Consider the following 22,211-nt stretch of genomic DNA (forward strand, 5'->3'; position numbering starts at 1 on the left):
CCGGTACCGAGTAATCCCACAGCCCCTGGGGGTGATCCATCTTTGGCATCACGAACAGGATTTACGAAGCCTGGTGCCACCAGTGTTATGAATGGGTCACCAAGGAGGAAAACAAGACCAAGCCAAGTCACAGAAAACCAGAGAGGTTGGTAACTACGTGGATTGCAGACCCCTGATCCTAACCACACAACTAACAGCAGCCGTGGAGCGTACCTACGATGATTCTAGTCACCTCGTCACAGCCGGAGGATTAAATAAGCCTAAAGCAAGAAAAGGGGAATTCTAAAACTGCCCCAGAGCAGACCCCAAAGGAATAGACAGCCCCCACACATGTATTGACGGTGAGACAAGATAAAAACACGAACACAGGTAGGAAAATAGGCTGAGCAAATGATGTGGCCCACACTAGCTAGAAAGGACAGGAAAGGAAAGATACTGTCTGCAATCACGCCAAAAAACCCTGCAAAAATGTCCAACACTTCTGATAGCAAAAAATACCCTGAAGTCACTAGACTTCTCCCACTATATCAGCTCTCTGGCATATTCTGAGAACAGAGCAAAAAAAGGCCAATCTAATATGGGACAAAAAGCAAACTGGCACATACAGTGACATAAGAGTGGAAATTCAGCACAGCCCCAGCCGGGGCTGGCTGACCACACAAAAAACGGAATAGACCAAACCAAATCAAATGTGAACATTAGAAAAGACAACTTAGCTTGAGAAGGCAGGAACTGAGCTGGAAACTAAGACCTCAGGAGGCAGGAAAAAATCACCAGCATGGGAATAGGGAGTCAGCTGTCTTAAATTTAGTCTGAGACTCCAGATGTCCACTCCTCTTCCTCACTATCAGGTGGCAGGTCACTGTTAATTAGATCAGCTTCACCACCTCCTGCCACCACCAGAGGGAGCCCGAAAAGAGAACTCACAACTCCTCTGTCAGCACAACCAGCTCCCTCACCAGAACCCAGAGGCAGACCAGAAAATGAGTTCACAACACACCAGGTCCTGTGTGCCAGAGACTGTATTTGGTGCCATAGGCTATTTGTGCAATTGCCGCCATTACCCCACCACTTGGCACATGTGGGAAGCCAGAGGGGCGTGCTGTTATGGGCAGAGCCTGCAAGAGAGCGCGAAAAGTGAGGTGCTGCGCGCGAAGAGACCAGCGGGCGGGAAGTGAGGAGCTGAGGCCTGCAGTCCCCGTGTGCCCCCGATCATCCAGCCTACGGAGCGGCAACTGGTAAGCCAGTGAAACACGGAGCCTGGCCAACGTTAACTAGGGGAGGAAGAGAATGTCTGAGGCAAGAGAAGATGCAGCGGTGAACACCACGTACCCCCCACAGCGCCGCAAGATGCAGGGGCAAGCGCAGCTGTGGCTCCAATGGCACTGCAGAATCCAGCGGCCAGCGCCGCCTCCAGAGCACCGCAAGAACAAGCGCCCACCGCAGCAGTCCGCATAATGCCGCTGCCCATGCCCTATATACCGGGAGTGGCCTGGTTACCGCAGTACTCAGGGGAGTCACATACTCTGAGTGACTTCAAAGAGAGACTGTGCAGTTTGTTTGAGGTGTATCCTCTGTCTGAAAGCCAAAAAGTGAACATCCTTATTGGGCAGCTAACTGGTGCACCGCAAAGAGAAGTAAAGTCCTGGCATGACTCTGATAAAGACTGTTAAAAAGCTTCTGGCTAAGCTAAGAAGCACCTTTGACACCCGCTCTGCAGCTGAAATAAAAATGAGATTCTTTGGGTGTAAGCAAAGAGTGCAGGACAGTGTATGGGACTATGCTCTTAACCTGCAGGAGGCGCTGCGAGCCATAAAGCAGATTGATCCAGACAGTGTGAAAGATGGAGACAGACTGTTAAAGGAGCAATTTATTGAGGGACTCCTATCCAGTACCCACAGAGCACAGCTGCGCATCATAGCTCTACAAAACCCTTATCTAGACTTTGCTGCAGACTTTAAAGACAGGGCTATCCGAGTGCTGCATGAACCAAATGTCAGCCGTCCAGCGCCCCCTAGGTGCCCAGCGATCACATACCACCAAGAAGCAGTATATTTCCCTCCAAGCCGTGTGGAGGCTGACGCACAGACTCTAGATGGTGATCCAACTGAAGAACTGCGCCTTCAGGTTCAAGAGCTGACCAAAAATATGGCTGCACTTGCCAAAACTGTGCAGTCCATGCAGGTGTCCTCAAAGGAGAAGATCCAGCTGGCCTCCAGTCCAGAGGATGTCCCTTGGTTACGGAAGAAGAGGATCCCACCACATCGAGGGAGAGACAACGATTGCTATGACCAGGACTGACGTCCCATCTGTCATCACTGCCGCAAGGCAGGCCACATTGCCAGCAATGGTCAGTCTTTGCCGCAAGTAGGATGTAAAGCGATTAACATTAAGGTGGGGAGAGTGGAGTTAAAATCTCAAGGTCTGATAGTTGTAGACATAGATCGATGAGAATGTAACCCAATGATGATCTTAGGTACTAATGTGATTGAAAATTGTCTTGCCGAGGTTATTGTTTTGCTGCAACAGGTAGCCGAGACTGCTGGTTCTAGTGAACTGTCTGGCTGAGAAATTGGCAGCGTCAGAGTGAGTGATTCTTTCCCCATTGCGATACCCCCAGATGTGAAATGTTAATTTGGTGTGGGGCAGCCATAGGCCTCAGAGGAAAAGATTACCAAGCATTGGTAGAGCCAGTGTACTCTAATAGCCATCCCACTGTGCTGGCAGCCAGAGAGGTAGTTGATGGGAGAGTACCTGTACGCCTCTTGAATTGTGGGGAGGAGGAGGCCACAATACCTCGGTATGCCACAGTTGCTAAGCTGTTTACTGTCAGTAACAACGCAATACAGGCAGCGGATCCCTTGGTCTCATCCGACCAGGCAGGGGACAATGGCTCTGTAAAGCAGCTGGAGGAGTGGTGTCAGCAGCTGTATGTGGGCACTGACTCCAACCCTTCATGCCAAAAGAATGGGGGTTACTGAGTGGCTCAGAAATATGAGCGGGTATTCAGTAAACACCCTTTAGACTTTGGGAAGGCAAAAGGGGTTCAACACCATATCCCCACTGGAGATCATCCACCCATTAAATAAAGGTACCGGCCTATACTTCCAACACAATATCAATGTGCCAAAAGTATGTTGCGGGAAATGAAGGAAGCTGGGGTGATCAGAGATAGTTGTAGCCCCTGGGCAGCCCCACTAGTCTTTGTGAAAAAGAAAGATGGTACCATGAGAATATGTGTTGATTACAGAAAAATTAACAGCATTACACATAAGGATGCCTACCCATTACCCAGAATTGAGGAGTCATTAGCTGCACTTAAAACTGCTAACTATTTTTCCATCTTAGATCTCACTAGTGGGTATTGGCAGGTTCCCGTGGCAGAATCAGACAAGGAGAAAACAGCGTTTACCACACCAATGGGTCTCTGCGAGTTCAACTACATGCCGTTCGGGCTCTGCACCGCCCTAGGGACATTTCAACTGCTAATGGAGTGCTGTCTTGGACACAAGAACTTTGAGACAGTTCTGTTGTACCTTGATGATGTCAATGTTTTCTCCAAGACTTATGAAGACCATCTGAAACACCTGGCTGAGTTCTTTGAAGCCTTGTTCAACTTCAGCCTGAAAGTGAAGCCAACCAAATGCCACCTCCTGAAGCCCAAGGTGCAGTACCTCGGTCATGTAGTGAGTGCAGAAGGTGTGGCACCGGATCCTGACAAAGTTACTGTCATCCGGGACTGGCAGAAGCCCAGCAACCTCCATGAGGTACGTCAATTCCTCGGGTTGGTAGGCTACTACCGAAGGTTCACTGAGATAGCCACACCTATGCAAAATCTTCTGGTGGGCCAGCCCAAGAAAGCCAGGAAGAAGAGTCCTACATTTGAATGGAATGAGGAACTGGAGAGGTCCTTCACTCGACTAAAAATGGCTCTCACAGGAGATGAAGTTCTGGCCTACCCAGATTATGACCAACCATTTGTTCTGTATACTGATACCAGCAACGTGGGATTGGGAGCAGTACTGTTATAGGTACAGAATGGCAAAGAAAGAGTGTTCTCCTACGCCAGCAGGAAGCTTCGTCCCACTGAAAGGAACCCTGACAACTACAGTTCCTTCAAACAGGAGTTCCTTGCCGTAGTCTGGGCTGTGACTAAACGATTCAAGCATTACCTAGCTTCAGCCAAGTTTACCATCTTCACGGACAACAACCCGCTCACTCATTTGGAAACTGCAAAACTCGGTGCACTGGAGCAGCGATGGATGACCCGGCTGTCTAACTATGAATTTACCATCAAGTACCGAGCGGGGCACAAGAATGCCTATGCTGATGTGCTGTCCAGGATGCCCAATTTGCCAGATGGGGGAGAAGACCCTGAGGCACTCGAAGAAATATAGTTCCTGCCTTCACCGGCCAATTGCGGCCCAACGGACCCAAGGAGTGAGAAACAGATGGTCTATTGTGAAAAAGGCCACCCTAAATCCATTGCCTCACCATGACTGGGCAGAAACGCAGGATAGCGACCCTGCAGTCTGCCTGGTAAAGGAGCTACTGTCACAAGCTGACTCACGCCCAGGTACAGATGCTGCTGAAGAAACCCAGCAGTTGTGGAAGGAAAGAGGCAGGCTGTTCATCTATGAGGGAAAGTTGTGTCAGAGGAGTATTAATACACGCACTCCTGAGTTGATCTGGCAGGTGGTAGTCCCAAAGAGGCATCAATGGTCTTGGAAGCATACCACAATGGAGCTGGACACTTCGGATGGAAGAAGTTGGAGGCCTTGCTCCGAGAGAGATTCTACTGGGCTGGTATAATGAAGGCCATTGAAAATTGGTGCTGGGAGTGTGGACAATGCAACCTGCGCAGGAAGGACCGTAACAGCCAGCGAGCTCCTTTGCAGCCAATAATAACTAAACAGCCACTCGAGTTGGTAGCCCTGGACCATGTGAAGCTGGTCCCAAGTCGTTCAGGCTACATTTATGCTCTTACCATCATTGACCACTACTCAAGATTCATGGTAGTCGTGCCGGTCAAAGATCAAACAGCCAGGCCAGCAGCTAGAGCATTCCAACAGCACTTTTGTTGATATCCCGAGCGAGTGCTTACAGATCAAGGTCCATCCTTTGAGGCAGAAGTGTTCCAGGAATTCTGTAACTTGTGCGGTTGCAAGAAGATCAGGACAACATCGTACCATCCACAGACCAATGGCATGTGTGAAAAGATGAATCAGGTGGTGATCGATGTACTGAAGATCTTGCCTTTGGAAGAGAGGAATCTGTGGCCTGAGAAGTTGCCAGATCTGGTAGACCTCTACAATCACATTCCTGTGAATTGCACCAACTGCTCTCCAGCCTACCTAATGAGAGCGAGGCCTGGCAATCTGCCTACTGATTTGTATATGGGAGTCCTTACACCTGAGATAACATCACCTGATGCTGACTGGGATACAGAACGGCAGCAGCAATGTCATGATCCCGGTGCAGGTTTTGACCTGCACGTCAGGGGTTAATGTCTTGAGCTCAGTGCAGGCTTTGACCTGCACACCTGGGGTTAATTATTGTGGCCTCTTTGGTTCAGGCAGAGCTTTTTATTGCCCTGAGATACTCCAATCCCTGTCAGTTATACTTGTGCCTTTGGCCGAGTGTTGTGCCTGTTTGGCCCTGTGTGCCTGTTCGTTCTCTTATAGCTTGCTTATATGGTTCTGATCTGGTTCTGTACCCCGTTGTGAGTTTGCCTGTTGATTCTGTACTGTATATCTGCTTCTCTGGTTTCTGACTTCTTGGCTACGTCTTGACTATCCGTTCTGTCTTGCCCTTTGGTAATTGTCGTGCTATCTCGTGCTTTGACCCCGGCCTTATCTGGTTTATTTCCCTGTCTATGCCTATTAGTAACTTTGTTCCGTGGTTACCATTCTAGGAGTTTTCCTGCAGCTCCTAACTCTAGGAAGTTTAGGCCACGCCCCAAGCAGTCACATGTTTCAGGTCCTGTGGGTCTGAAGCACGCATCTTCTCTGCTGCTGCCCACTCCACAGGTATCTCTGAGCACAGGTTGTCTTACTCGGAACACGCGCACTGGCTCAGTGAGCAAGTGCAGTGCGGTGTTCCTGACAAGCAATACCGAATAGTACAAGAGTGCGTAGAAAAGAGTCTAGCTCAGGCAAGTCAAAAGCAGGAATAGAACTACAATCAACATGCACCTGCAGTTCCCTTGTCACCAGGAGAACAGGTCCTAAAGAGGAAAAGGAGGATGCATAAATGCTGAACCCTACACTGTCCTACCATCAAACTTTGACAACACCAAAGTGTGCCTTATCAGTAAGGATGGAGGAGAAACCTCATCAGCAGTATCGAGGGATCATCTGAAACTGTGCCCTGACCAGCTAAAGGAAAGGATGGGGGAACAAAACAACCTTCAACCATAGAAGAGGAAGAAAAGAGCAACACTGTACTTGGAGAACTTCCTGCAAACTGGACAAGAGTGGATCAAGCCATCGTAGTTCCTGTCCTAATCTTTCCCCAGCCTACTGCAACTGACCAACACTGTCCGACCGACTTGTTCACATTTGTGCATGTCACATGTGTTTTTAATCCATTTTTTCCTTGCTTTTGCATGGTTTGAGAGACCCCACCCCTCTCTTGTGTGACATGCACATAAAGAGCCATCTTACACCACGTGCCCATACTAGGAAGCGCCTGTCTTAATCCTGTTCATTTAGACACTGTTCATATGTTCAGGTTTTAAATACATTAGATAGGGACTGCTCCATTAAGGGTTACCTTGACGAGGTGGAGTGGCTTGGAATACACTTTTTTGCAAAAAAAGTATCGACTAAATACCCTGTATTTGTTGTCATCTTTTTACCAGCACTTGCTGATTATTGTCATATTTTTTACTGCAGGGTATTTTTGCACATTTGTTATTCTGTGCTTTCTTTTTGTGTTTCAGTCATTGGGTGGTGTGAACACTGTCCGACCAACTTGTTCACATTTGTGCATGTCACATTTGTTTTTACTGCAACTGAAGTAGCAGAGACTCAAGACAACTCTGAAAATCAGGAAGTTCATGCAGCGGATGCCACACCAGCAGTGGAGCAAGAGGATCCTCGCCCTGCCAGTGGTGAATCTGTCACGCGCACAGTGAGTCTAAGAGTTTGCAGATGGCTACTACCCAGTTTACCAACAGCAGAAATAGGCCCACTAAACCTAAATAGGCCATTAGAAGTACCCATGCTATGCAGATCTACCCATAGTACAAAAATTGAGATCCCAGTTAGATATAGAGATTAAAGTGCAAATAGAAAATGTAAACTGTACCTGTAAATATGCAACTTTTCAAGCTTATGTGCCTACAGAGACTCTGTAAGAACTTTTTGAATATCTTATTTTGTTTTGATGGACAATTTGGCCACAGGACTATGTTTGGTCAAAGAAATCCTTGTATATAGTTACCAACTTGCTCAGGAATTGGACCATGGACATTGACGCATGGACTAATCGTCACTAAGACTATTTTTGAGCTTTGTTTTTTGTAATTTTTCATTTTTTGAAATCTTGTAACAGTTACAATTGTTCATTTGCTTAATATGTTTGCATGTTTTTCTCAGTCCGGGAGTACTGATTTGCACTAGGGGGAATGTGGTGCCTCCAGGAGTATAGTTGCCACAGTGGCATTACCTTCCTCCTAGGGAGCGTGATGTCATGCTTGGAAGCAATGAAGGATCTCTCTATCAGGTAAATCCAGCACACAGCACAGTTCCCACTCCAGGCCAGCAGAGGGAGCTCTGAACCCAAACTGCTGAGGAGCTCTGTGGCCAGGAAAGGGAAGTTAGTGGAGTTCGTGTGGAGAAGACAAAGTGTGTGGACATGGGAGAGATGAGCTGGAGGATTGAGCTGAAGTCAGGCTCACTTCTAGCTGTAGCACATTGTCCAGAGTCTGGTATCCGAGGTTGTATGGATGCTGTTGGTCCTGCAGCAAAAACCGAAGGAACAAGAGGCTGTAAATGCTCTGTTCCCAACTAAGACTCGGAGGCACAGCAGCAACATGTGTGAGCCAGAAAGAGGAGACTACGGCTGCCTGCCATATGAGGGGAGTTCTAAAAGAGAGCAAGCAAGAGGAACTGTAACTGTAACTCAGATCTGCAAGTGCCTCAGATAAGCGCTAGGAAGGAGACCACACAACCCATCTGCATAGAGAGATTCCTAAGCTGCTTTCAGGCTGATTAACTCCTGTTCCACCTGTAATCTGGATCCTGGACTGCACTTACAAAGCAAAGTAAAGGTAAAGGAAACTGCACCCTGTAGTGTCATTGCCTTCTTTCTGCAGCCCCTTCAGCACTGCTACATCTCTGTGCCTAACACTACACCCTCTTCCTCAACACCTATTACTACTGCCCTGGGACTACAGCTCTACCTGTGGGGAGCTATCACATCTTTGCTGCCTTATACCATCTGTCCCAGAGGATCTGCACTGCAGCGTGGGCTTAACCCCTTCATTGCCGTGCACCACAGGTGGTGTCACATATCATCTACCTATAAACTTTATTCGGTTACATTTCACCCCTTTTGCATGAATGCCCAGGGCCACGGACCGGGTCACCGCCACCGTGATACATCCCTCTGAGACACTGGCCCGGTACCGGGTAATCCCACAGCCCCTGGGGGCAATCCGTACACATGCATTAGGGATGATACACTTCTCTGTAATTGTGGCATCCGGTCACCACTGCAATTTCAATTTACACTGGTCATGCCCTGTATTATGGGCTGGTATAGTTGCCATGTCACTGTCCTAACTGAACATATGCGGAGCGGATTGAGTGTCATGTCATCCCTTTAAATAAGGTTCTGAGTTTTGGCTGATATGAATTTGATTAAATTTATCTTTTTTATTCTATTATTTAACTCAAGTTTCTATAGTAAATGTCTTTTTTTTCAAAATGTTAATGGCAATATAATCTATATTTGAAAAAGAAAGAACTCATGCAATTTTTACAATTTTTACACTGGAGCAATATTAGACTCATTCTTCTGAAGACTTTTCAGAAGTCTCATTATCATCAGAGGTAAGATTACAATGTCAGGTACCATATTTATATACCTATATTTATTTACTGATAGCACATTATCACAATAGGTGAAGTCACTCTCTTCCTACCCCCCTTCTCTTCACAGGTATATCTTTAGATGCTTCAATACAAATGATAGCCTCTGAGTAAGTCTTTTACTGCAAATACGCATGTGGATTTCCTGAAAGGCCAGAAAGTACGAGTCTAGAATAGCCCTAATGGCCGATATGAAAATTGCAAATTTTGACATTTTTAATACAGATTGTAATAGGAAAAAAAAAAAATGGTAATTATTTTTAAACAATTCATTAAACATTAAAAATGTGAGTTAAACAGTAGGTCATTTTAGAATTGCATGTTCCCCTTAAAGAAATTTCACGAAGTCTCTAATCTCTGATGATCAGCTGTTACCACTAGGTGAAGCCATATTTGGCCCTCAGTGCCCCACTCTGCACTGGTGTTCGCCTGTCAGGGTGACCTGTTTGCCTCTACTCTTTGGTGTGGATCTTCTGTTCCTGGCCTCCGGTTAACCACCAGTGTCTTCCTTTTGGATCCTCTGCTAATGATGGCACCAGATTCTTAAAGCTTCAGTGGGTGCCCAATAGGGTGACCGCAAAAAATCGATGTCGGAATTTTGTCCGTCTGGACCCCACAAAACGATTCCCCTTTCCAGATATTGAGATAGCCAAAATTTGAGCTCGATCAAATGACGTTAACCCGTGCCGCTCGTCGCTCAAAGTTTGAAAAAATCCAAATTGAGGTATTTTAAGATTTAGGTATTTTGCATAGTCTGTTAGACTATAAAGAATGTGACAACAACATTGCAGAAATAGCCCTGACCAAATTTTCGAACCATTTGTGGTATTTGAATGCAGAGTTGGTGGGATTATCGTTTTTTGATCCCACCATTACAGACAATGAAAAGTTGTTAATGGCTAATAAATTGCTCAGTAGCACAGATGAACCATCAGAGCATGCTAGGGTTGTAAATCCAAAAGTTAGGAAAGAAAAATTAAAAGAGGTAGGAAGTAACCGACTTTAATGACCTTCTGACAAAAGATGAAGAACAAAAGCAATATGTCCTGCAAGTTGTAAGCAAATTCCGAGCATTATATTCTGACGTTTCAAAAACTACTTTAACAAAAGCTCTAGAATAGATTAGATAACTATGTAAAATTATCAACTCATGTAGGTTAGCGTGCTCTGATGGTTCATCTGTGCTACTGAGCAATTTATTAGCCATTAACAACTTTTCATTGTCTGTAATGGTGGGATCAAAAAACGATAATCCCACCAACTCTGCATTCAAATACCACAAATGGTTCGAAAATTTGGTCAGGGCTATTTCTGCAATGTTGTTGTCACATTCTTTATAGTCTAACAGACTATGCAAAATACCTAAATCTTAAAATACCTCAATTTGGATTTTTTCAAACTTTGAGCGACGAGCGGCACGGGTTAACGTCGTTTGATCGAGCTCAAATTTTGGCTATCTCAATATCTGGAAAGGGGAATCGTTTTGTGGGGTCCAGATGAACAAGATTCTGCCATTTTTTCCCCCCATATGAGATCCGGTCACCCTAGTGCCCAATCATTTGTCCTATAGTCAATGCCCAATCATCATAAACTTTTTGAATATACGGACCACATTGCCCAGCTCTTGAGTAATAGTAAGGTCCTTTTGGTTCCTATACTACACAAATGTGCTTTTTCCTTGCATCACTTAGCTTTAAATTAACTTGTTTCTGACCACGTCAGATCGGCTGGTGCCTGTCCTGACCTCTGCCTGTCATCTCAGTGTGACTTATCTCTGCTTGTCCTCACCTGTGACTGTCTGACCTTCTGTTTGATCCAGTCATTGCTAAAAGATACTACTCTGGGCGAATCAGCCTGGGAATGCCTTTTGGGAAATGTAGACTCTCAATCTTCTAAAGGGTTTGTCTAATATTGATGTCCATTTCTTAGTATAGGTCATCAGATTGGTGGGGGTTGGAAACCCGGAATTTGCACCAATCAACTATAACTAGACTCAGTAGCCACTGGATATAAACCATTGAATGGAGCTGGACAGCAAAGCCATGTATTCTCTCCTTTAGAAGCTGATGGGTACATCTCGATAGTAGCTGATAAAAATTGTACAAATGTGTGCTCTACAGCTCTGTACAATTTTTACATCTGGACTCCACCGGAGATAATAACAGATGGTGGTGCTGTTTTGATATTGATGACCAATCTAAAAGATATTTCATAAATATTAAATGCCTGAACTATCCCTTTTAAACAAGGCCTTGAAACAGAGCCCTGATGATAAGGATTCACCAATGTTTTTGGTCTACCTCAATGCGGTGGGTCCACCTCATCTAAGGTAGGCCTCATGACAATAACTTTTTACACCAAAGACTGTATTTTTCAGGTACACCCCTCTAATGTATTTAAACAACCTAAAGATGCACTTGGCTTTGCACTTTAGTTACCAGTTTTACATCACCATTTGTAAAATTATTGATGCACTTTAGTTTTTTTAGCTATGTTGGCTGCTGCATTAATGCAAAAGACTGTACAGAACAGCTCTGGTGTTGGAGTGATATGTATTTCCACCTTGAACATGTGCTCTTAAGCTTCATTCAATCATCCGTATAACACTGTCCTCGTACAGACCATGATGCATGGACTGGCTTTGGGTCTCCTGACATGAACATGGCAGATGCATATAGTCCTCACATTGTCAGGTTAAGATGAGACCCACAGTCAGTCCATGCATCAGGGTCCATACACTGACAGTGCTACACAGATGTATGAATGAGACTTTAGCTTAAAGAGGACCTGTCACCAGCTGAAAGGGCACCAGTATTTGCCCTTATATTTCCACTGATTCTCTGAGTATGACTTTTTTTGTTTGTTTTGAAATCAGTCATGCATGCCTTTTTATTTAGTGGTAATTTTTATTGTCATTAACAAAGGGGAGTGGCTTATAGGATAGTACAGAGCAGCCCAAAGACATGCCCCCAGAGAATTCTGGGAGATATCTCTCCTTGATAAAGACCATGAAAACTAGCACTAAATTATAAGGTCCATAACTATAACCATAACCTTATGGCGGATGTCACATTCCTCCTGCTCACTATGTCCTATGGATGCAGTGAGTGACCACTCAGCTGTCCTCTGGATTGGAGGGGCATGCCAGTCTGTCAGCATTGTGAGTGACAGCTCGGTGGTCCTATAGTATGCGGAGGCATGCTGGGCTGTCGGTTTTGTGCATGGGATTTCAGTGCAGCCCAATTAGGCCAGGCCTGTTGGAAATCTTCCAGGTGCCGCCCATTCAGGTTGATTGCTTGGACATTTAGTTGGATGGCTATGCTGTGCTATTATTAGTCAAAGCTTTTAGCTCAGAGGTGTGTATGTTCTGTGCTCTGTACTCTGATATTTCTGATCTTGACTTTTCCTTTTGGCTAGTTCCAGTTTATATTACCCATTTTGCCTGACCCCGGACTGTGATCTGACTATAATAATAATCTTTATTTTTTTATAGCGCTAACAAATTCCGCAGCGCTTTACAGTTTGCACTGTCCCCGAAGGGCTCACAATCTAAATTCCCTATCAGTATGTCTTTGGAAAGTGGGAGGAAACCAGAGTACCCGGAGGAAACCCACGCAAACACAGGGAGAACATACAAACTCCTTGCAGATGTTGTCCTTTGTGGGATTTGAACCCAGGACCCCAGCGCTAACCACTGAGCCACCGTGCCGACTATGCCCTTATCTATTCACTCTGTTTGTGATATACCCTCCTGGCTCTTGACCTCAGACTTCTTGATTTCCTTGACTCACTGCTTATCCATGAGAAATGACTCAGCATCACATTACGACTGAACCATGCATTTGTCTCTTTCATCAGTATGGACCCTGGTCACACTTTCTGTGATCAGGTGGCAAATCAGATGCAAATGATGCAGAATCTGACTAAGGAATACCAGAGTGATGAGTCCCAGGTGGTGGGAAAAATTATGTCTCTCCTGCAAGGGGGTCCCCAGAACTGGGCATTATCTTTAGCTCCCTGTTCCCTAAAATGGGCTTTTGTCAATGCCTTTTTTTATACCTCAGGTGTGAGTTACTGTTTGATGAACTTGATAGAATTAGGGTCGTGGAGGCTAAGATCATGAGTCAGACACAGGGAGAGACACACCACTGAAGACTATAGTATTGAATTCTGGCAATGATCTAATGAAGTTCAGTGGAACAATAAGGCCCTCAGGTGTCAATTCTACGGGGGACTTTCCTAAGCTCTTAAGGACACTGTTCTTTGGTGGAGGCAATGACCCAGGCCATACTCATGGACCGCAGGATTCAGGAGAGACGTGGTGATCAACAAGGTGCCCTTTCCACTGAACATGTCCGTCCTCCTGAGGTGAAGTCAATGGAAGTTGGAATTGCCAGTTTTCGTGCTGTGGAAAGTAAATGTTGGGACCATCTTGGGCTCTGTCTCGCTGGACATTTTCTCAAAAATTATCCAACTCATCCTCAGGCAAGCACACTGGGAGAACACCCTAGTCTTGGTGATTGTTGAGGAGGTCTCGCCTTTACTATTTTTTTAAGCCTGAGTGAATTGCCATGAAAAACTATGTTGACGAAAGAGTCATATCTGTCCTTCCTCCTCCGCTGTAGCTGCTGGAATTTTCTTTTTAAGAAAAAAAAGATAGGGGTGTCCGTCCTTGCCTCAATTTTTGATAACTGAACAAAATCACAGTTAAGAATACTTATCCACTTCCACTCATCCCCGACCTACAGTACATAATCAGCTAATGGAGGCTAAATGGTTTTCTAAACTTGATCTTAGGGGGCTTACAATTTGATATGCACACGGAAGAGTGATGAGTGCAAAACGGTGTTTTTAACATCTGAGGGTATATTTGAAAATGTTGGCATGCCATTTGGGTTACCCAGTGTACCTGATGTATTTCAAAATTGTATGAATTATATTTTTTCTAATTGCATTGAAAGATTTGTTGTTATTTACCTTGATGATATTCTAATTTCCTCACCCAATTTGGACTTTCACCAGGAACATGTAGTTTTACAAAGATTTAGGGAGGACTCTTTGCTTGCTAAATTAGAGAAATGTGTTTTCAGCTCAGGAAATTTTGTTTCTGGAGTTTATTATGTTAGCAGAATGGTTTAAGATGGACCTTGGGAAGGTGCAGGCCATAATTGAATGGGTTCAACCTTGTGACCTTAAGACATTGCAACACTTTCTTAGATTAAACAAATATTATAGAAAATTAATTAAGGGTTTTTCTCAGATTGCCAAATCTCTTACTGACCTTAAATGTAAGGGGACAGATCTCAAGGTTTGGTCTCCAGATGCTATTAGGGCTTTTAAAAGATTAATAGAGTGTTTCATATCTGCTCCTTTTCTCATTGAGTCTGATCTTCAAGAGCCTTTCTTTGTGCAGGTGGATGCTTCAGAGGTCGGGGTAGGGACCATTTTATAACAGGGGTCCAAAACTCTGACCAACCTACGTCCATGTGTATTTTTTTTTTTTTAAATTCTGATCTGCTATAATAGGGGGAATCGTGAGTTACTTGCTGACAAATTGGCCTTTGAGGAATAGAGACTTTTTTTGGAGGGGCAGTTGTTTGAGGTTGTGGACAGTTGTATTTTATACTGATAACAAGTTCAAACAGGTGCCATTACTACAGGTAATGAATGGAGGACAGAGGACATGAGTGGAGGACAGAGAAGCCTCTTAAAGAAGAAGTTACAGGTCTGTGAGAGCCAGAAATCTTGCATGTTTTAGGTGACCAAATACATATTTTCCACCATAATTTGAAAAATAAATCTTGTTACATCAGACAAGGTGATTTTCTGGATTTGTTTTCTCATTTTGACTCTCATAGTTGTGGTCTACCTATGATGTAAATTACAGGCCTCTCTCATCTTTTTAAGTGGGAGAACTTGCACAACTGGTGCTTAACGTAATACATTTTCCCCACTGTACAGTCATGGCCAAAAGTTTTGAGAATGACACAAATATTAATTTTTACAAAGTCTACTGCTTCATTTTTTCTAATGGCAATTTGCATATACTCCAGAATGTTATAAAGAGTGATCAGCTTAACAGCAATTACTTGCAAAGTCAATATTTGCCTAGAAAATGAACTTTATCCCCCAAAACACATTTCAACATCATTGCAGCCCTGCCTTAAAAGGACCAGCTAACATCGTTTCAGTGATTGCTCCATCAATCTGTCATGATTAAGTAAGAATGACACCACTGGACACTTTAAAAGGAGGCTGGTGCTTGGCATCATTATTTCTCTTCTGTTAACCATGGTTATCTCTAAAGAAACATGTGCAGTCATCATTGCACTGCACAAAAATGGCCTAACAGGGAAGAGTATCACAGCTAGAAAGATTGCACCTCAGTCAACAATCTATTGCATCATCAAGAACTTCAAGGAGAGAGGTTCCCTTGTTGCCAAAAAGGCTCCAGGGCGCCCAAGAAAGACCAGCAAGTGCCAGGACCGTCTCTTAAAAGTGTTTCAGCTGCGGGATCAGGCTACCAGCAGTGCAGAGCTTGCTCAGGAATGGCAGCAGGCAGGTGTGAGTGCATCTGCGCGCACTGTGAGGTGGAGACTCTTGGAGCAAGGCCTGGTCTCAAGGAGGGCAGCAAAGAAGCCACTTCTCTCCAGGAAAAACATCATGGACAGACTGATATTCTGCAAGAGGTACAGGGAGTGGACTGCTGATGACTGGGGTAAACGGCTTATTCGGAGAAGACCAGGTGAGCGCTACCACCAGTCTTGTCTCATGCCAACTGTCAAGCAACTGTCAAGCATCCTGAAACCATTCATGTGTGGGGTGGCTTCTCAGCCAAGGGAATGGGCTCTCTCTCAGTCTTGCCTAAAAACACAGCCATGAATAAAGAATGGTACCAGAATGTCCTCCAAGAGCAACTTCTCCCAACCGTCCAAGAGCAGTTTGGCGATCAACAATGCCCTTTTCAACATGATGGAGCACCTTGCCATAAAGCAAAGGTGATAACTAAATGGCTCAGGGAACAAAACATAGAGATTTTGGGACCATGGCCTGGAAACGCCCCAGATCTTAATCCCATTGAGAACTTGTGGTCAATCATCAAGAGACGGGTGGACAAACAAAAACCTTCAAATTCAGACAAAATAAAAGCATTGATTTTGCAAGAATGGACTGCTATCAGTCAGGATTTGATCCAGAAGTTGATTGAGAGCATGCCAGGGAGAATTGCTGAGGTCCTGAAGAAGAAGGGTCAACACTGCAAATATTGACTTGCTGCATTAACTCAATCTAACTGTCAATATAACCTTTGGCTACTCATAATATGATTGAAATTATATTTCTGTATGTGATAAAAACATCTCAAACACACATAAAAACCAGAGGCCAGCAGATCATGTGAAAATATAATATTTGTGTCATTCTCAAAACTTTTGGCCATGACTGTATTTCATCAGACATCTGCCTCTGTCTGGTGGGAAAACTGTTGTTCTTTCTCCAACATAAGAAATGACTCTTAGTTACCTGTTTTGAAAGCATACCATATTGCTGTATGTCCAGGATATTCAGTTTTTCCTTAGTTAATGTTTATTGTTTCCTTAGCTCCATCTAGTGGCCAAAAATTATAACTGCATGATGTCATACATTGTACTTCCTGATTCATTCCCTCCAATTCCCAATGTATCCTGGGTAAGTTACAAGGCATCATGGTCTAAGACTGCCCCCTTTCTCTGTCCAGTCTGCCATTTTCTGCCAAGCCTGCTTCTTGTGGAAATCTCATTTCTCTACCTCCCCTTGTGTCAGCATCGTCGTTACGTAATCACTCTTCTTTCATCTAATTCCTGTCCTAGATCACCCCGCTTAGTTAGCTCCCCCGGGTAGCTGTTAGCGCAGGTAATCTGTAATGTATATATGTATTTTATGTAGCTATACTGATTGTTTGTATTATGTGCTTATTTGTAGTTTCACCATGCATCCATATACCATCGCGTTCAATAAACACAGATTCAACCTACAGTCTTCTTATTGGACCCCCGGTATAGCGGTTTAGCTACCCGTATAAGCTATATGAACCCCGTACATTTAGCTGAGGACGGAATAACTGTTATTTGGGTGAAAGTTGACTGATTCAGCAAACAAGCTCATTTTGTTCGTTTCTCAGGATTACCTAATGCAGAGACACTTTCCATGTTTATTTCTCATATTGTAAGGTTGCATGTGAGCACTCATAAGATTGTGTCTGATAGGGGAGTGCAATTTATCTCTAAATTCTGGAGAACATTTTGCAGTAAACTGGAGATTGACTTCTTAGTTTCCTCTGCCTACCAACATGAAACCATTGGTCAGGCAGAGATGTCAAATCAGTCTGGAACAAATTTTAAGGTGCTTTGTTGCGGCTCAGCAGGAGGACTGGTTCTCATTCTAATCTTTCGCTGAGTTCGCCTTTAATAGTCAGTTCAATCAATCTATTGAAACCTTGCCATTTATCTGTTATTATGATTGCCATCCCCATTTTGAAGAATTTTCTAGGATAAGTTCTGAATGTCCTGGGATGAATGATACCATACAGAAACTTGGGAATGTCTGGAGGGAGGTTCAAAAGAACATTGGGACCACTTGGATTCTCCAAAAATGTAAGGCTGATAGAAAACGTTAGGTGGGTCCTGTCTTAAGGGTAGGTGATAAAGTTTGCTTAACATAAAGTGCCGTTGGCGAAGTTGGTTACTACATTCATTGGTCCTTATGAGATTCTGGAAGTAGTCAATCCTGTGACTTTTAGATTGAAACTTTTTCTGTCTCTTTGGATCCCTATTGTTTTTTTATAGATCCCTATTAAAGGAGTTTGTCCCCTTGGTATTGCCTTCATCCCAAATTTCTCTGGTTTCAGTCGATAGTGGCTTGGAGTGTGAGGTTCAGATGTTCATGGATTCTTGAAGGGTCCAAAATTCTATCCAATACCTCATCCACTGGAGGGGATAAGGCATCGATGAGAGATCCTGTGTCCTAGCTCGAGAAGTGAAATCCCATTGGTTGGTCAGGGCCTCCCACTTGAAATTTACTGGAAAATCTGGGGGTCCGGTGCATTGAGTGACCACTCGGTCAACCTATAGATAGCAGGGACGTGCTGGACTGTCAGTTTGGGTATGAGATTTACTTGCAGCCCAATTAAGCCAGGCCTGCTGAAAATCCTCCATTTGATGCCCTTTCAGGATAATTTCTTGGCCATTAAGCTGGCTGGCTATGCTGGGACTATTACCTGTCATTGCTTTCAACTAAGTGGTGTGTTTGCTCTGTGTTGTGTACTCTGTACTCTGATTTTTTGATCTTTGTTGTCGGACCTTGGATTAGCACTTTGACTACCTGTTTGTATTACCCCTTATGCCTCAATGCACTCTGACCTTGGAATTCTGACCCCGGACACTGACCTGACTACGCCTTTGTATCTCCCCTCTTTTTACGACATACCCTCCCTTGCCCTCAGACTCTTTGACTTCCCTGACTCACAGCTTGTCCGAGAGAAGGGACTTAACCTCATAGCAGACTTACACAAAAACAAAAAAGAAATATTTATGGAAGTAATGGGAATAAAAAAAAGAGACCAAAAATTAATTAATTATGACCTGGAGACATGCCCTTTGGAAAGCTCACTGTAAATGGACCAATAATCTTGAAATGAACGTTCATACGACAGTCTGATGAGTGATCAAACTTCTCACTCTTTTGGTGCAATAACTGTTTCCTAATAGATGTCAGAAATTGTCTTGATGTTTACTTTACTTCTTTTTTTTATACAAGAAACTCAGTTATACAACAAAAAACAATTCAATATCTTACTAAGATAGTTAAACTTCATATGTCAATAGTCAAGTGATTTAAACTCAAATTAACCGAATGTCGCAAATATGACCAAGCAGAGGACTGGAACAATCAAGTAAAGGTCTAGTGTAATAATAACAAAATATTCATGTGTGTATATATAAATGGAAGCATAGAAAACTGAAATGTTTATATGTATTTGTGGATATGTCTATATAGATTTCAAATGTATATACATTGTGGTGTAGTGACCACTGTGTCCGCTAGGGGGCGCTGTGTGGATGTCCCAAGAGAGGGGATGAGTGGCAGAATCCTGAAGGACCATTATGTATCTCAAGGTGGGTGGCCTTGAGATGGAGACTTATGTGTGTGTGTCAATCAGCAATGATATTGCTGAGGTGTTGTTTCAATGTGTCAGGGAGAAGTCTCCAGGTAACTGGGGTGACGGGCGGACCCAGTTACCTTCAAACTCACCCATGGGGTGTGTTTGAGAACATTGTGATAAAAATGTGTGGATGGTTCAAGGACCTCTGATGAGGTCATAGCCATGTGACCTGGTGGGCGTGGCTGCGGACCGTATAAGGTGGCCAGGATAGGTCACGTGTGGTGAATGCTGGGATCGGTTGGTCCAGTGTGGAAGGTCCCGCTGAGATGGGGCTTCCTGGCTAACAGCATGTGAAGTGGCTGTGTGTAATGGCTGCCAGCATCTGAGAGTTCCCAGGAGAGGGAATGAGTGTCTGCAGTCTGGAGAAGCAGCCGTGAGGTAATCCTGAGGGCTTCTAGATCACGGTAGAAAGCAATCTTCATGACACATACTGTATCTCCGCAAATATACTGTGCCAGTGACCCTGTAACAATATATATACAGTGAAGAGCAAAAGGGTGACAATGTTTTGACCTTTTAACTTTCAGGCTTCATATATCACCATCCACTACTGCTGTGAACTTGAGACTGCCTTTATTTTATAGACAATCATCTTGGCTATGTCGTACTCAAATTTGACTTGCAACTATTTAGCATATGATTAGATATACAGATTCTTGTCAATGCATTGTTACTGTTTTGCTCCTAAAGATCTAACCTTAAATTTTTATTATTTAGTTAGTATTTTGTAAATCCAACTTTGGCTTTCAGCACTGCCTGAATCCTTCTGGGCATGCTCTTGGTCAGATTCAAACATGTTGACTGAAATTTGATCTCAGGTCTCTTCTTGGTGCATACTGGTCACCCCACTTTGGTATGCACAGTTTTTTCTTCAATTCTACCCACAAGTTTTTGATTGGGTTGAGGTCTGGGGACTGTGAGGGTCATTCTAGCACCTCTACTTCATCGTCATTGAACAATTTCTTCACCAATCTCAATGTATGCTGTTGTTCTCCTGTTGGAACACTATGTCATCCTTCTCATACCCATAGTACTTGACTTTACAAAGTAACTCAACTTGTAGGATACTCATATATAGGCCAGCATTGAGACCACCATTGATCCTGGTCAAGTATCCAATGCCTTTGGCTGTGAAACAACCCCATATCATCAGGCTTTGTCCAGTGAACTTGACATTTACTTCAATTTCTCAAACTGTTAGCCCCTTTTCCCCTTGTTTCTTCCATACTCATTTGCACCCATCAGAGCCTAGTCTACTGATTTTCATGTCATCGCTCCACATCATCCTTTTCAAATCTTTAAATGTCCACTTTTCGTACTTGCTTGCAAATTCGAACTGATGCATCTTGTGACAATATTGAAGTTGAGGCTTCTTCACCTTTTTTTTGGGCCACCATTCCAGACTTGTCTAGTGTGCGTTGCACCCCGCTTGTATTGACATCTGTGTTCTCACTATTATGGAGCATACAAGCCACCTCCACGGCCGTGTTTGTCACACCAGAGCCGATAGACCTTGAGATGAGCCGACTTGTTGACTCCGATATTTTGCCTGGGCATCCACATTTTGGCTTCTGAATGGATGGATAGACTTTATTGTATTTATTGGTATTCTTCCAACTGTCATGGCACTCACAGGAAAGACAATTTCTGCACCAGCATAGAAGAGGGTTCTTCACGGTAAGAGCTGTGAGGTTCTGGAATTCTCTTCCTGAGGAAGTGGTGATGGCCAACTCACTGAATGAATTTAAGAAAGGAATGGATGCTTTTCTTGTGAGTAACAGTATAGAAGGTTACAAATAACAATATTATAGGTAGATGGTTGACCCAGCTTAGGGGAAGGAATTTTTTTCCCTATGGAGAAAATTGGCTTCTACTCTGTGGGTTTTTTGCCTTCCCCAGGATCAACAATGCAGAACAGCTGCACTAAAAATAGGCTGAACTAGATGGACATAAGGTCTTACTTCAGCCTTCAAAACTATGTATGTTACATGATGCAGTTTAACAATTTTCTTGGCCAAGACACCGCTATTGATGAGCTGGATGATGCGGTTTCTCTTTTCTTGGGAAATTTTCTTCATGGCTGTTCCTCAATTAGAACCAACTAGCTGAAGAGCCCGGCGTTGCCTGGGCATAGTAACCAACTGTGGTTAGTTATATCAAATTATAATGATTATATTGCACATAAAAACATTTCACATCATATATTCAACACTACAGATTTGCAACACAAATTAACTAAACGATTACCCAAGTATTGATAGTATTTTATTTTCAACTCATTCAAGATTTTTGGTTTTTCCTTTCGGTGCAAAGATGAACAGATTTTTGGCAGTTCCAACTCTTGAATAGACCACGTAAAGTTGACCATGAGAAAAGCATGGAGATTGCAAATCGATCCCTACTACTTTCAAGGACTGTCCCTGAGCATTGTTAATGGGCATTGCAAATAACAGTTGAACTGGAAACTGGAGGCGTTTAAAATCAAAAAACAAATCAGATGGAATGAGTGGAATTCTTGGAATGAAAATGTCCTCTCCTTTGGCACATCCTGTTTCTGAGCTGTGTATCTAACCCTATCCTGTGTGATAATGTCTGCTGAGCTGTGTACCTAATCCTCTCCTGTGTGATACTTTCTGCTGAGCTGTGTATCTAATCCTATCATGTGTTACTAACTGCACAGCCATGTATCTAATCTTATCCTGTGTGATACTGACTGCAGAGCAGTGTATCCAATCCTATCCTGTGTGATACCGTCTGCTGAGCCATCTATCTAACCCTATCCTGTGTGATACTGACTGCTGAGCCGTGTACCTAATCCTATCATGTGTTACTGACTGCTCAGCCGTGTATCGAATCCTATCCTGTGTGATACTGACTGCAGAGCCGTGTATCTAATCCTATCCTATGTGATACTG

At 43.8% G+C, this 22,211-nt stretch overlaps 1 protein-coding gene across 2 annotated transcripts in view; it reads right to left on the bottom strand.

Annotated features, from left to right (window-relative positions):
- The window catches only part of APOH (apolipoprotein H), a 104,169-nt gene that overhangs the window by 66,284 nt on the left and 15,674 nt on the right, over window positions 1-22,211 (bottom strand). The gene's annotated exons all lie outside the window — the stretch shown is intronic.

The sequence above is a fragment of the Dendrobates tinctorius genome, unplaced genomic scaffold (genome assembly GCF_039654945.1).
Source record: "Dendrobates tinctorius isolate UK_male_01 unplaced genomic scaffold, ASM3965494v1 ptg000028l, whole genome shotgun sequence".
NCBI classification, from domain to species: domain Eukaryota; kingdom Metazoa; phylum Chordata; class Amphibia; order Anura; family Dendrobatidae; genus Dendrobates; species Dendrobates tinctorius.